At 38.2% G+C, this 11,609-nt stretch overlaps 1 long non-coding RNA gene across 1 annotated transcript; it reads left to right on the top strand.

The window, feature by feature from the left end:
* The first annotated feature begins 234 nt into the window (after positions 1-234).
* LOC141365279 (uncharacterized) lies at positions 235-5,957 on the top strand. The gene is made up of 5 exons (XR_012370516.1): positions 235-4,138; positions 4,898-5,018; positions 5,135-5,360; positions 5,425-5,544; positions 5,614-5,957. It is a non-coding gene; the product is annotated as an uncharacterized lncRNA (long non-coding RNA).
* Positions 5,958-11,609: the final 5,652 nt, after the last annotated feature.

Below are 11,609 nucleotides of genomic sequence, written 5' to 3'. Positions count from 1 at the left end.
ATAAAAAAACTAAAGTTCAGTAGCTACAAACGAAAAGTTCAGTACAAACCTAAAAAAGCATATTTACAGGTAAGCAGATGAAACCGGAATATAAAAACCAATGAGTTTAAATAACTTGTGTGTTAGTGTTTTTCTTATATAAACCCGCATTGTAAGAACGTCTCTTTATATAAGGCTAAACTTTAAATGGGCTACGTTATTAAATGTCCTAGTACATCACATTATTTTTCATCATCTTACAGGTTATAAAGTTTATTGTATAGGCACTCGGGTTTATTTCTGTCAATTGGCCTAATAAAATTAAAACTATTACTTTTTTACAGTTTTGTCTATGATTAGACGATAAAGACTAACAAACTTCTTATCATTCCTCAAATACATGAAACATTAGCCTTTAGTGTTTGATGAGTGAAGAAAATACTTAATATAGTTCTTTTGCGTTTCAAACACGCAGACGCCCTCATGACAGATGTGTGTGGGACTCCATTCACCGCAGAGGCTTCGTCTTTTAAATACTTTTCATCTGTTAAATATTTCCTACGCATAGGCAGATGCGACTCCTAGATGCAGTTTAAGTGCTGATCTTCATGAATGAAACAGGAATATTAAAACTAAATGTGTATAAAAACAAGAACAGAGTTTGTGTTCTTTCACTCCGCTCAAAAAGAGTGCGTACGCACAGTGGAGAGCATCCGTACGGTGCGCACTTATTTACGGCAAGTTTATTTTTTATAAATCCCGATGATATACTCCCGGAAGTAGATGACTGTAGTCCAAACCGCCCATTCTCTGTAATCCTTGAAAAGTGAATTCTGTTAAAGGCATTCCATGCAGTTTGACGTTTTTGTCAAACAGCGACCCCTAGGGTCACTGGGGAAAACTTGCAACTGTCGTAATTTCGCACCCCCACTCTGTACGTACCTGTAAGGATAGTGTTGGGCGTGAATATGCAGAGATGGACTCCGAAGATAATGACCAGGTAATGTTTCACAATTTCATACAAATATTAGGCTACTGCATGTCTACTAAACTACAGATGATGGTAATAGGATAATAAGAAGTTTATGCCAAGTGTAGAGTAGGCATATAATAATAAAGTAGCCTACAGCGTTTGCTGGCTTATTACGTTTTTACAAGATTGCAGCTTAATCACAAGTAAACAGTCTATAGTCTAACGTTATGTCTACTGCAGTGCTGGGCAGTAGCTTCACTACAAGTAGCGAAGCTAGTAGTTTAACTACATTTTTCAGTAGCTTGGTGGTAGCTTAGCTGCTTTCTAAACCAAATAGCTTTTCAGTAGCTAAGCTCTTTTTTTGACCAAGTAGTGAGGTAGCTTCCACACAAGCTACAATTTTCCAAACATTTCTGAAGTCGTCCTGAATTTGAGAATAAGCGCGTCATTTGAATTGACACAGGATGTCGTTTGTTCCGTATTTTCGAGTTGTGCAGCTTTCATTCACACAAGACATTACCACTCGCATTCTGTGAAGACTCGTGCTCTACCTCTGATTGGGTTATGTCATCAAGCCAAGCTAATATAAAAACATGTAATAAATATATTACAATTGAAATTATTAATAGAATGTGCTTTGGCGGGCACCTCACAGACTCTGTGCAGGCTACCTGCTGCCTGCGGGCCCACGTTGGAGACCCTTGTGTTAAGATATGTCAGGGCCAGGTGTTTTTAAATAAAGGCAGCTCAAACATGCATTTTATTCTGGGAGTAGGATAAGTCCAGCAAACAGCCCCAAAATGTGAAGTACCTAGGCCTACATTATGCGTGTATTGCCTATAATTACCAAAATGATAAATTTAAACTGAATAAATAATTACATAATAAAACTGGTTAAAAATAAAAAAGTAGCTTGGATGTAGCAAGCTACTATTGATGTAGCTTAGCTTGCTACATTTCCCAGGGGGGTAGCTTCAGTGTAGTGAAGCTTCATTTAATGTGAAGTAACTGGTAGCTTAGCTCACTACATTTTCCAAGTAGCTTGCCCAGCACTGGTCTACTGTATAATTTCATTTGTTTTTTAATTGTAAACATTACAAAATGCATTGACAAAGTTAATTGTATACGTTTCATTATTTCATAACATTGGCCGTTATTCGTTGGCCATAAGAAATCTAAATTAGACAAATGACTACGTACACATCACAACACAACACTTGAGTTTAGATGGCAAAAAAAAACATGTAAGAGAAACGAGTGTTTGTTAGCAAGTCTGCTAAATGCTCTTATGATCGTAAGCTAGCTAGACCCATGTTGAAGTTATTTTACTGGTCTAATTATCAACACTGGATGAATGAACAGCATAGTAAAAAAATACACACTACAAGCAAGCGCAACCACATACAACATAGACCGCAAACAAATTTACAAATAAGAGATTTACTTGTCCATCAACAAGATCGCCAGATCAGCAGCCCTTTTGCATTCAGTGCTGTCTATTAGCTCACGCCAACGAGTAAAAACCTGACCGAGTGGGACTCTTGTCCGGTTCCTAACTCGGTCAGATTCTCTTTTTCGCTTCTACTCTCTTCCGAACGGGTTTTCTTAGCTGTTTCCCTCATCGAGCATCACGTCTCAAATGCGCGCGTGCAGTTGTTGTTATAGGCTTGTTTGACTTCATGCAGCGCTGCAGGAACCGACAGCCGGATGACGTCAAAGTGCCGTCTCGGATCATTCTCGCGGTGCTTTTGCGTCATCCGACTGCCGGTTCTTGCGGCGCTGCACGAAGTCGAACAAGCCTAACATGTGTGACGTCGTTGCCGTAAAGCAAGTCGTGATTCTCGCGAGATTTGTCAGGGGCGGTTCTCTCAAGCTTGCATTGGTGGTTTTGCTAGCGGCGTCCTCCCCGAGCTTCGACAGGAGGATGATTCGCCATACTATGACTTCGTTTAACATCGAAATGACTTTCAAGCTGTTATATTAAGGTAAAATAACTGCATAGTGTGTCTTTAAAGAAAATAAATCGCTTGGCAGTGAACTTTGACCTTAATAATTTTGCAGGTGTGTTATTTATGATCTAACAGCAACATTACACACTAAATATAGTTTGAAAAATGGGATCAGGAAAAACAGCATCTTTAAATGTCAGTAGAGATATTTTTCTAGATAGCTGTTGGTGTGTAATTCTGTTTTCATTATATGTTTTATTGTAAACTTTTTATATTCTTTTTACATTTTAAACCATTTACTGCATATTAAATGTCTTGTCTTGTTTAGTTTAATATTTTATCAAAGCATGTGATCCTCAAAGTGAGGAGGTGGTGTAGCAAGAGAGGCCGGGAGAAAATGATACAGAAAGAGAAATAAATAACAAAGACCATAACACAGACCAACCAAATAAATAAATAAATAAAAACCTTATCTGCATGAACACTTCAAAATGAATTGCATTAAATAGTTTGCCACCGTTTGCAACTGAACCTGCATTAACGACGACAGTGGGGCCTCTGGCCTTAGTCAAACGGGTTGGCACGTGTGGTCGGGTTGCGATTTTGGAACTTTCGTGTGCCTTGTGAATAGTATGCCATACAAACCCATTTGCCACTGAACCTGAATTAATGATGACAGTGGGGCCTCCAGCCTTAGTCAAACGGGTTGACACGTATGGTCAGGTTGGGATGTTGCCGTTTTCTCGTGGTCTTGTAAAAGTATGCAATATAGACCCGTTTGCCACTGAACCTGCATTAACGACGACAGTGGGGCTACAGGCCTTAGTCAAACGGGTCGACAGGTTTCATTTTCTCAAAGATCAGAAGATGACCCTTAGTTACCCTTGGTTAGTCTTTTTTAATTACCTTCGCATTGGGCCCCCAATTTGCAAAATCCTCAACTGTGGATAATATGATTATGCCGCAATAGTTAGTCTGTCTGGAACTAAGCTGATTAAACCACATCACTGTGTGACACTTGCATTACATGTGAACGGCCCCTAAGCTAATATGATTTAGTTTTTCTCTCCCTGTCTCGTCCTCGACCCCGAGGACAATGAGACAAACAGACCCAGTTCCGGTAAATGTGAAAGTCGGCACACCTCTGATCTACTGGCCATCCTTCAACGTGATGCCCAGCTGATGCCTGACCAACGATCACCGGCAGAACCCGCTTAATCTCCTTATCCGTTTATATGTGTGTATATACATATATATCTCCCAAGGGTTTTTCCCTCCTAGGACTTTTTTTTTATTTCCTCGGCTTAAAAGCCCGGGGTTTTTTTTCTCCTTAGGTTTTTTTACTCCGGGGAGGCAGCCTTCTTGGGCTTAACTTAGCTTCCTCTTCTAGACGTTACATTAGTTATACGCTCGCTTATAATGTCGAGTCATAGCCGCAGCAAATTTGACTGCTTATGCTATCATGTATTATGTTGTGCTATCTGTCGTTTTTCTGTGCTTTTCACTGCTTCTATGTAAAGCTGCTTTGAAACAATTAACTATTGTGAAAAGCGCTATATAAAGAAAATTTAATTGAATTAATAGTTTTATCAAAAAAGTTTAAATTGTGAGTTACTCAATTACTATCATCAAGAGACGAAACATACAAGCTTCGGCATCATCTTGCTCCTTTCCTTTCAGACATTTTTTGTTGTTGTTGAAAATGTAATGGGAATAGCACATTTTTTTATTTTTTAATATTATTTGTAGCAATGGATATTGTTATTTTTCATTGGAGTATTGCTACGCTCTTTTTATTTTGGTTATGTGTGTATGTATGTGTATATTACGTAATACACACCAATATACATACACATAACCAAAATAAAAAGAGCCTAGCAATTCTCTCTCTCTCTCTATTTTTCAAATAAATAAAGACCCGCCATGTCTCAATACACATTTGGCACACCCACATTTCATTTGTTAATTTTATGTTTTTCATTAATATTATACACAGGCATAAAGAAAAAACTACTAGCACTCGCCAACAAAAAGGAAAATCGGGAACTGCTGGCTGGCTTCGGTCAATCCTCAATCACTTTTGGTTCTCGTGCTCCTCTTGTGGTGGGAGTGCTGAGGTAATAACCCAAACGTATAACAAATGTATAAAGATAACCAAGTGGCACTGAAATACAGTCAGCAGATGAACAAATAGTCTTGTTACAAATAGTCTTGTTACAAATATATTCTGTAGAAACTGAAGCGACGGTGGACCTCAGTCCTTCACCGCATCTGTTGGGAGCACACATGGGAGCAAGATAGTAGAAAGTGGGCATGTTTTCCCCTGCTTTACACCCAGACAAGCAAAGGACAAAGCGATGGCTACACCCAGAGTGAAGTGTTCAAGGCTTTACGGACTGTTGTAGAAGATAAAAGACTTCTGAATGACTTTGAGCAGTTGACTCACTTCAACCATACAGGTATGTAGCTTTATGAAACAAGTATGCAACTTTTCATTCTGTGTAGTCAATGTCTAATTTACAGGTGCTTTGGAGGTGTAGCACAGTGTTATTCTAAAGTATCTGCCTAAATGACTGCCCTTTGGATACGACACCATGGTAGCTCGAACACAACTAGCCATCCTGGACAACAAATACAATGAAGGTATTGAGATTTAAGACCCTAATTGTGTTTGTGTAACAAGTTGACTAAGAAGTGATTATCTCTGTCTAGGACTTCCAAGATACAGTATGACATTCCCAAAACAAAGCAAGGAATGGATAGTCAAGAAGATCTATGAGCCTACAAGTCAGTACTTCACGAAACACCTCGTGGAACGCGTGTTGGAGAGAAAGGAGGAAAAAGCACTTGAAAATATGCCACTTGTCCAGCATCCTCCTAACATTGCCACTGAGGAGAGACCCCCCCCCCCAAAGAAGATCTCTTCAGAAAACATAAATCCAGATTCTCTCGCCACACTGATGCTTGAGAAACTAAGGGCCTCATAATCTCACTTAGTGTTGGACGAACGATTAAAGTTGGTGTGTGTCCTCTGTGTAATTAGTATGTATACAATATAAATACTTACATGCATGTATGTATTTAAAGGGATACTTCACTTTGTAATGAGAATTTTGTCTTTTGCTCCCCCTTTATTTGTTTCGGACCTGTGTGGGTTTCTTTCTTCTGCTGCACAGAAAGATAAATATTTTGATGATTGTCAGTAACCAAACAGTTAACTGGAACCATTGACTTTAATATAAATGTTTTTCCTACTATGGAAGTCAATGGCTCCAGTTAACTGTTGGGTTACTGAGATTCGTCAAAATATTAATCTTTCTGTGCAGCAGAAGAAAGAAATTCATACAGGTTTGAAACAACTTGAGGGTGAGTAAATGATGACAGAATTGTCATTTTAAAGTGAAGTATTCCTTAAAGAAACATATGCGTTTATATATTTTTATATAAATGTTAGAAAATGATATATAAATGAAATTTTTATTAAATTCATACATGTGTTACTTTTACACATACTATATGAAAATGTTTGTGTAACAGACTGGTTTGTACTTTGTAAATAAATGCAAAAACAAGTTAAATAGCATTTCATTTTAACATTTTTAACAGAAGCTGAATGCAATGGTAAGTTGGAATAAGTCAGAATAGGTCCTCTATCTTGCTTGGTTTGAACCCCGCATACTGTCCAGTGGGGGATGGGAATGCATCCATGACAGCCCACACAACACAGCTGGGCAATGCAATTACTTCCTCGTCCAAGTGGTTGGCCTTTGAGGGCCCACTCCAGAATTACACGATAAGCCACAAGTCGTTATTGCCTGAGGATTACATAACAGAGCATAGACTGCATCAGCGACTAGAAAATGCAATATATCAATATAGCTTAACTTTCTGACAATTGTCCATTCGGTTCTTCGGGTGTGGGGCGATTCTTCTTAAGATTCTTCCAGTTTATCTTTGGTACCCAGAAGTGCCTCCATCTCCCTTACACGTAGCTCCTCTTCTGTATATTCAGGTTCGAAACGATATCCTCGACCGTCAAACTCAAAATCAAAGGGTCATCCAGAATTCACCTTTAATAATTCAATGTAAGGATTTTTGAGTTTTGAAAAATTAGATGTTTATTTCGCTACTCCGAGGGCACAGTTCGTCGCTGTCCGATGAAAATCACGTATGTTCATTTTGCCGATTTTGAGATTTTTCGACAGATTAAATGTCCAGGTTCATTTCCATATACAGTATGCGTCACATACCTAAATGGCCAATGAAAACTTCACGTATACACATTTGGTGTCAAAGCTGTCAATCACGCCGCATATCTTCCGCCTGTGAAGCGTCTCGCCGGTCTCGTAAAGTTTCATCGAAGCTCAGCACTGGATATAGCCGAATAAACATGACAATGACTTTCCTTCATCGAAGTAAACGTTTCCTCCGGACGCCAGACTAACATCTAGGAGTGACTTAATTACGGTAAGACTGTGCAAACAAAGTATCTGTCTAGCATTGGTGTTATTTATGCTGGGGATGTCCCCACCACTTTTTGAAAGCATTTGGTTAAAATGTTCTGAAAAATCAAGCGATGCTTAAGACTGGTTTTGTGGTCTAGTGTCACATATGTTGTAATGAAATTCATTGTAATCATTGACTAAACACGCTGCTGTTTTCTACAGTATGGTGCTTTGGACTGTTCAGTTAAGCTGGTGTTGCAGGGACTGTTACATGTGCAGTCGACATTGTTGAGGGTTTTATGCTGAGTATTTTTCGTGTTGTTGAATGGCCTATGCTATGCCCATTTTTGATGCGCCGTTATTCAATGTTTTTCTCGTCCTGCTGTTATGTTTTTTTCATCTGATCTTTTGTCCCCACCACTTTTCAACACAAACTGACGCCCCTGTTGTGTAGCATTACCATGTCAGTGTATTGATTCATTGTCCCTTCATAGTTTGCAAGAGACATTTAATAAATGTAAATTAATATTAAATAAAGTAGGCTAAGCGTATTTAACTAAGACGTAGGCTATTTAATGAACTGAGCGTATTCATCTGTCAATACGAAACGCGACTTGGCCATTCTAATTAATGATCGGAAGAACGCGTATCGATCAAAGTTACTGTAAAATATGCACGCATGTCCATTTAAACTCAATTTTGGTCAAATGTGGATTATATCATTACACTGGCAAGAATATGGTTACATGTTAATATGCCGTACCAAGTATGACAACGCTACATTCAACTGCTTTTGATATACGCTGTTTTTTTCACTTTCTGAAAAGTAACCGTTTTGGACAGACGTGAGTTTCATCGGGCAGCGACGAGTTGCTCTGGTCACACTAGCCTTCTGAGAGAAACCGAGCGAAAAAACTACAACCACATGTAAACAGACCCCTTTTCCGTTTCCAGCAGCGGAGTGATATATCAGCGAGCAATGAGTCTTCCAAGAGAAGTCAATGGAATTTTTCAAAATGCCAAATAAAACACGACAGACACTGAGCAATGAGTCTTCCAAGAGAAGTCAATGGAATTTTTCAAAATGCCAAATAAAACACGACAGACACTGTATTTCGCTACACTACTTGTTTTTAATCATCAACGAACACCACAAACCACTCGGTGAGTAGCACAGTTTTGAAAATGAACATAAAGTGTTGTTTTAATGACATGTTTGTGCATGGCCCTTCACTTCCATTCTGAAGCAGTCAAGAGACGCTTTTAAACGAGTCAAAAAGTCAAGACATGACCCATTGTCAAAATTTCAGTGTCCATCACTGTAGTTCATCCGAAACAAACCAGAAATGAGACTCAAAGTGTTAAATACGGGAATTATCCTTTAAGTTATCACTGACTAAAATACTGACATCTCCTAACATATGAGTGCTATTGTTTTGTCTCAAAATGCACGCCAGAATTGTATTTTATAAGGTTTGTTTGTAAAAATGTCCCAATTATAAAACTATTAGAAGTTTTATTTAAGATAGTTATGATATTGGGACTATTTCTCCACCTGCTCCTTCAGCTCTGAAGTTCAAATTTGCAGGCAGGATGCAGTACGGTTATAACAAATGTGAAAGATATATGAAACATCACTCAAAAGTCAACAGGGATATCAATTAAGTGCAATCCTAAAATATAATTAAAAACATAGCCCTTTCATTATTAAGTATAAGAAATTAAAATGAATTAAATCACATTTAGTTTAAACGCCACAGAGATATCAGAGACAGCAGTCGATTTCTGATGGGCTTGCCGAGGCGAGGCTGCGCTGGGCGGCTTGTGAGCGCTTAAGTGCCGGTGATTCTCTGGAGCTCATCTCCGTCCAAAAGTGTCAGAGCACATATTTAAACAGACGCCATCTTTACTGACCGACCGCATATTTAAATTTTAAGCACGTACATTCATGCCTGAACAACTCTTACAATTACATTTTGTGACCACAAAACAGTAATATTATGAGCATTTTGTTGTCAGGAAACAGCTGTCATAAGTCCACATATTTACCAGATTTGTCTTAATTAGTTCAGTCAACACAGCCATTCTGAATGTTGACTGGATTTGAAAATAACCATTAATTTAATGTTTTAAACACAGATTTATGTAGACTTAAAATAATGTTTCTTCTCAACTAAGCCCAAACAAGAAAATTGGTTTAACTTATACATTTTTGCCTGTCCAACATTTTATTCATTGGATTTTTTTACAGTGTGACTAAAAAACAACACACTGGTTAGCTCAGCAACATAAAAATCCTGTATGTCTATATAGGATAACAGTGGTGGATGATCACAGTATCCTCTCCATGATTAAGGAAACCCCCTTCACAATGTCCAGACAAATGAAGAACACTCTACAGGAGGTAAAGATGTCTCTTATGACTCCAAAAAAAAGTCAGACAAGCTCTGACACCAGGGTGTTTTTCTTTAGTCAGAATGTACCAAATTGTTGATCTGACCACTCTTCATGTTCCTGCTATCTCTCTAAAAGATTAGTGGGGTTTTTGAAACCTAAATATGGTCTGTATCACTTGTATGGAGATCTCCCTGAACCACATGATGTGGGTTCACAGCCACACTTCCAAATGCAAATTCCACACTTCAATCAACTCCAGACATTTAACATGCTTCATTTATGAGGAAATCATTTAAAAAATAGAGAATAAATGTCCATGTAACAGCTTTTCCATTACTTTTGGCCCCTTTAAAAAGGGGGAGCTACATATTTAACAGCTGTAATTCCTAAATCCTTCAGCCAATTTGAACGTGAATACCCTCTAAATAAATTCAATTTTGTCCGTATATGGGTGCACACATTATCTGATTTCACATATAACAGCTTTCAACCAAAATATTAATATACAGCATATTATTATAATGCTGCAAATAATATGTAAAGTAGCAGCTTTTAATAAATATTTTTAAAATCAGTTATCCAACAACCCCTGTGACCGGGCTACATGTCCATAAGAGGTTCCTATGTTAATAAACCATTGCCTCTTTGTTTCTACATTTAAAAGACAAAGCTGGCAATTCTGGCAATTCTTTCGTTCTTTTAATAATTTCTTTATTTATTTATAAATCCCTCTGGGTTATCTGATTTATCTATTTGGCTTGTGTTTTGTTTCCGTGCTCTTCATGCATTTTGCACATATTTGTGACCAGTCACGGAAAGTAGGGACACAAGTTGGATCTGGGGCATTTTGAGTTTTTCACAGAAACTGCACTTTCAGAATCTAAGCTTTCCAATGATGTGTAACACGTGGAAATCTGATAAGATTTGGAGAAGTTGTGGCCATTTGAATATATGAACTCAGAAATACTCAAACCGAGAAAATCGAGACGAAAGGCACTCTTCTTTCCAACTGAGGGAGACAATAGGGCTCATTTACATCTCATTTAGCTAAGCCATACCCCCTGTGAAGCCGTTTTGAGATACAGATGTTCTAGCATGATATGTAGTATTTTATGACCAAATAACAACATGCAAAAATAAACATGACTCTTTTTACCTTTGTGGGGATCACAAGTCGAATCCAGTCTGTTTCAGATTATCCAATGACCATTTTTGTCCACAAATGCGTATAATCGGTGAAATATAGATTGTTTACATCAGATTTCGCATGAATGTCTGCTAATACAATATAATATACAATCTGAAGACTATTTACAACGTAACATGTAAGGGTATATGAGATTACACTCCGTTAAACACATGAACCCGCCTTCAAAGTTTGTATTTAAAATAGGGAGGGAGGTAGTATCATAGATCATCCAAACAGCGCCGTCGAAAACGTGACGTCCTTTATAGATGTTACCAATCGCTCGCTCGTTCCTCCATCAGCCAATAACTTCATGGAAAATATTGATAGACAAAGCATGTAGCCAATTATATAAAGACTACAACGATCTCTGTGTAACTTCTGTGTGTTTAGACTCATGTTGCGCTGCAAGAACTGACATAGAGATGACGTCAAAGTACCGCGAGAGCGAGTCGAAATTAAACTAAGAGGCTTGTTTGAGATGCAGCTTGCCTTGCCTGAAATTCAGACGAGAGCAGACGGCTGCAGTAAGGGGAGGAGTGAAAAAAGAGCTTTTAAGTCAGACACTTCACCAATCTCGCAGTCCAGTCAACTACAAACATCAGCATAGGCAGAGATCACATTCGCGTATTTTATCGCGGATTAAATAGATGCAATTTAAATACCAATAAAGATGTTTA

This window comes from Misgurnus anguillicaudatus, chromosome 7, assembly GCF_027580225.2.
Source record: "Misgurnus anguillicaudatus chromosome 7, ASM2758022v2, whole genome shotgun sequence".
NCBI classification, from domain to species: domain Eukaryota; kingdom Metazoa; phylum Chordata; class Actinopteri; order Cypriniformes; family Cobitidae; genus Misgurnus; species Misgurnus anguillicaudatus.
Note: the sequence above shows the minus strand (reverse complement) of the source record. Positions and strands in the feature narration are given on the sequence as shown.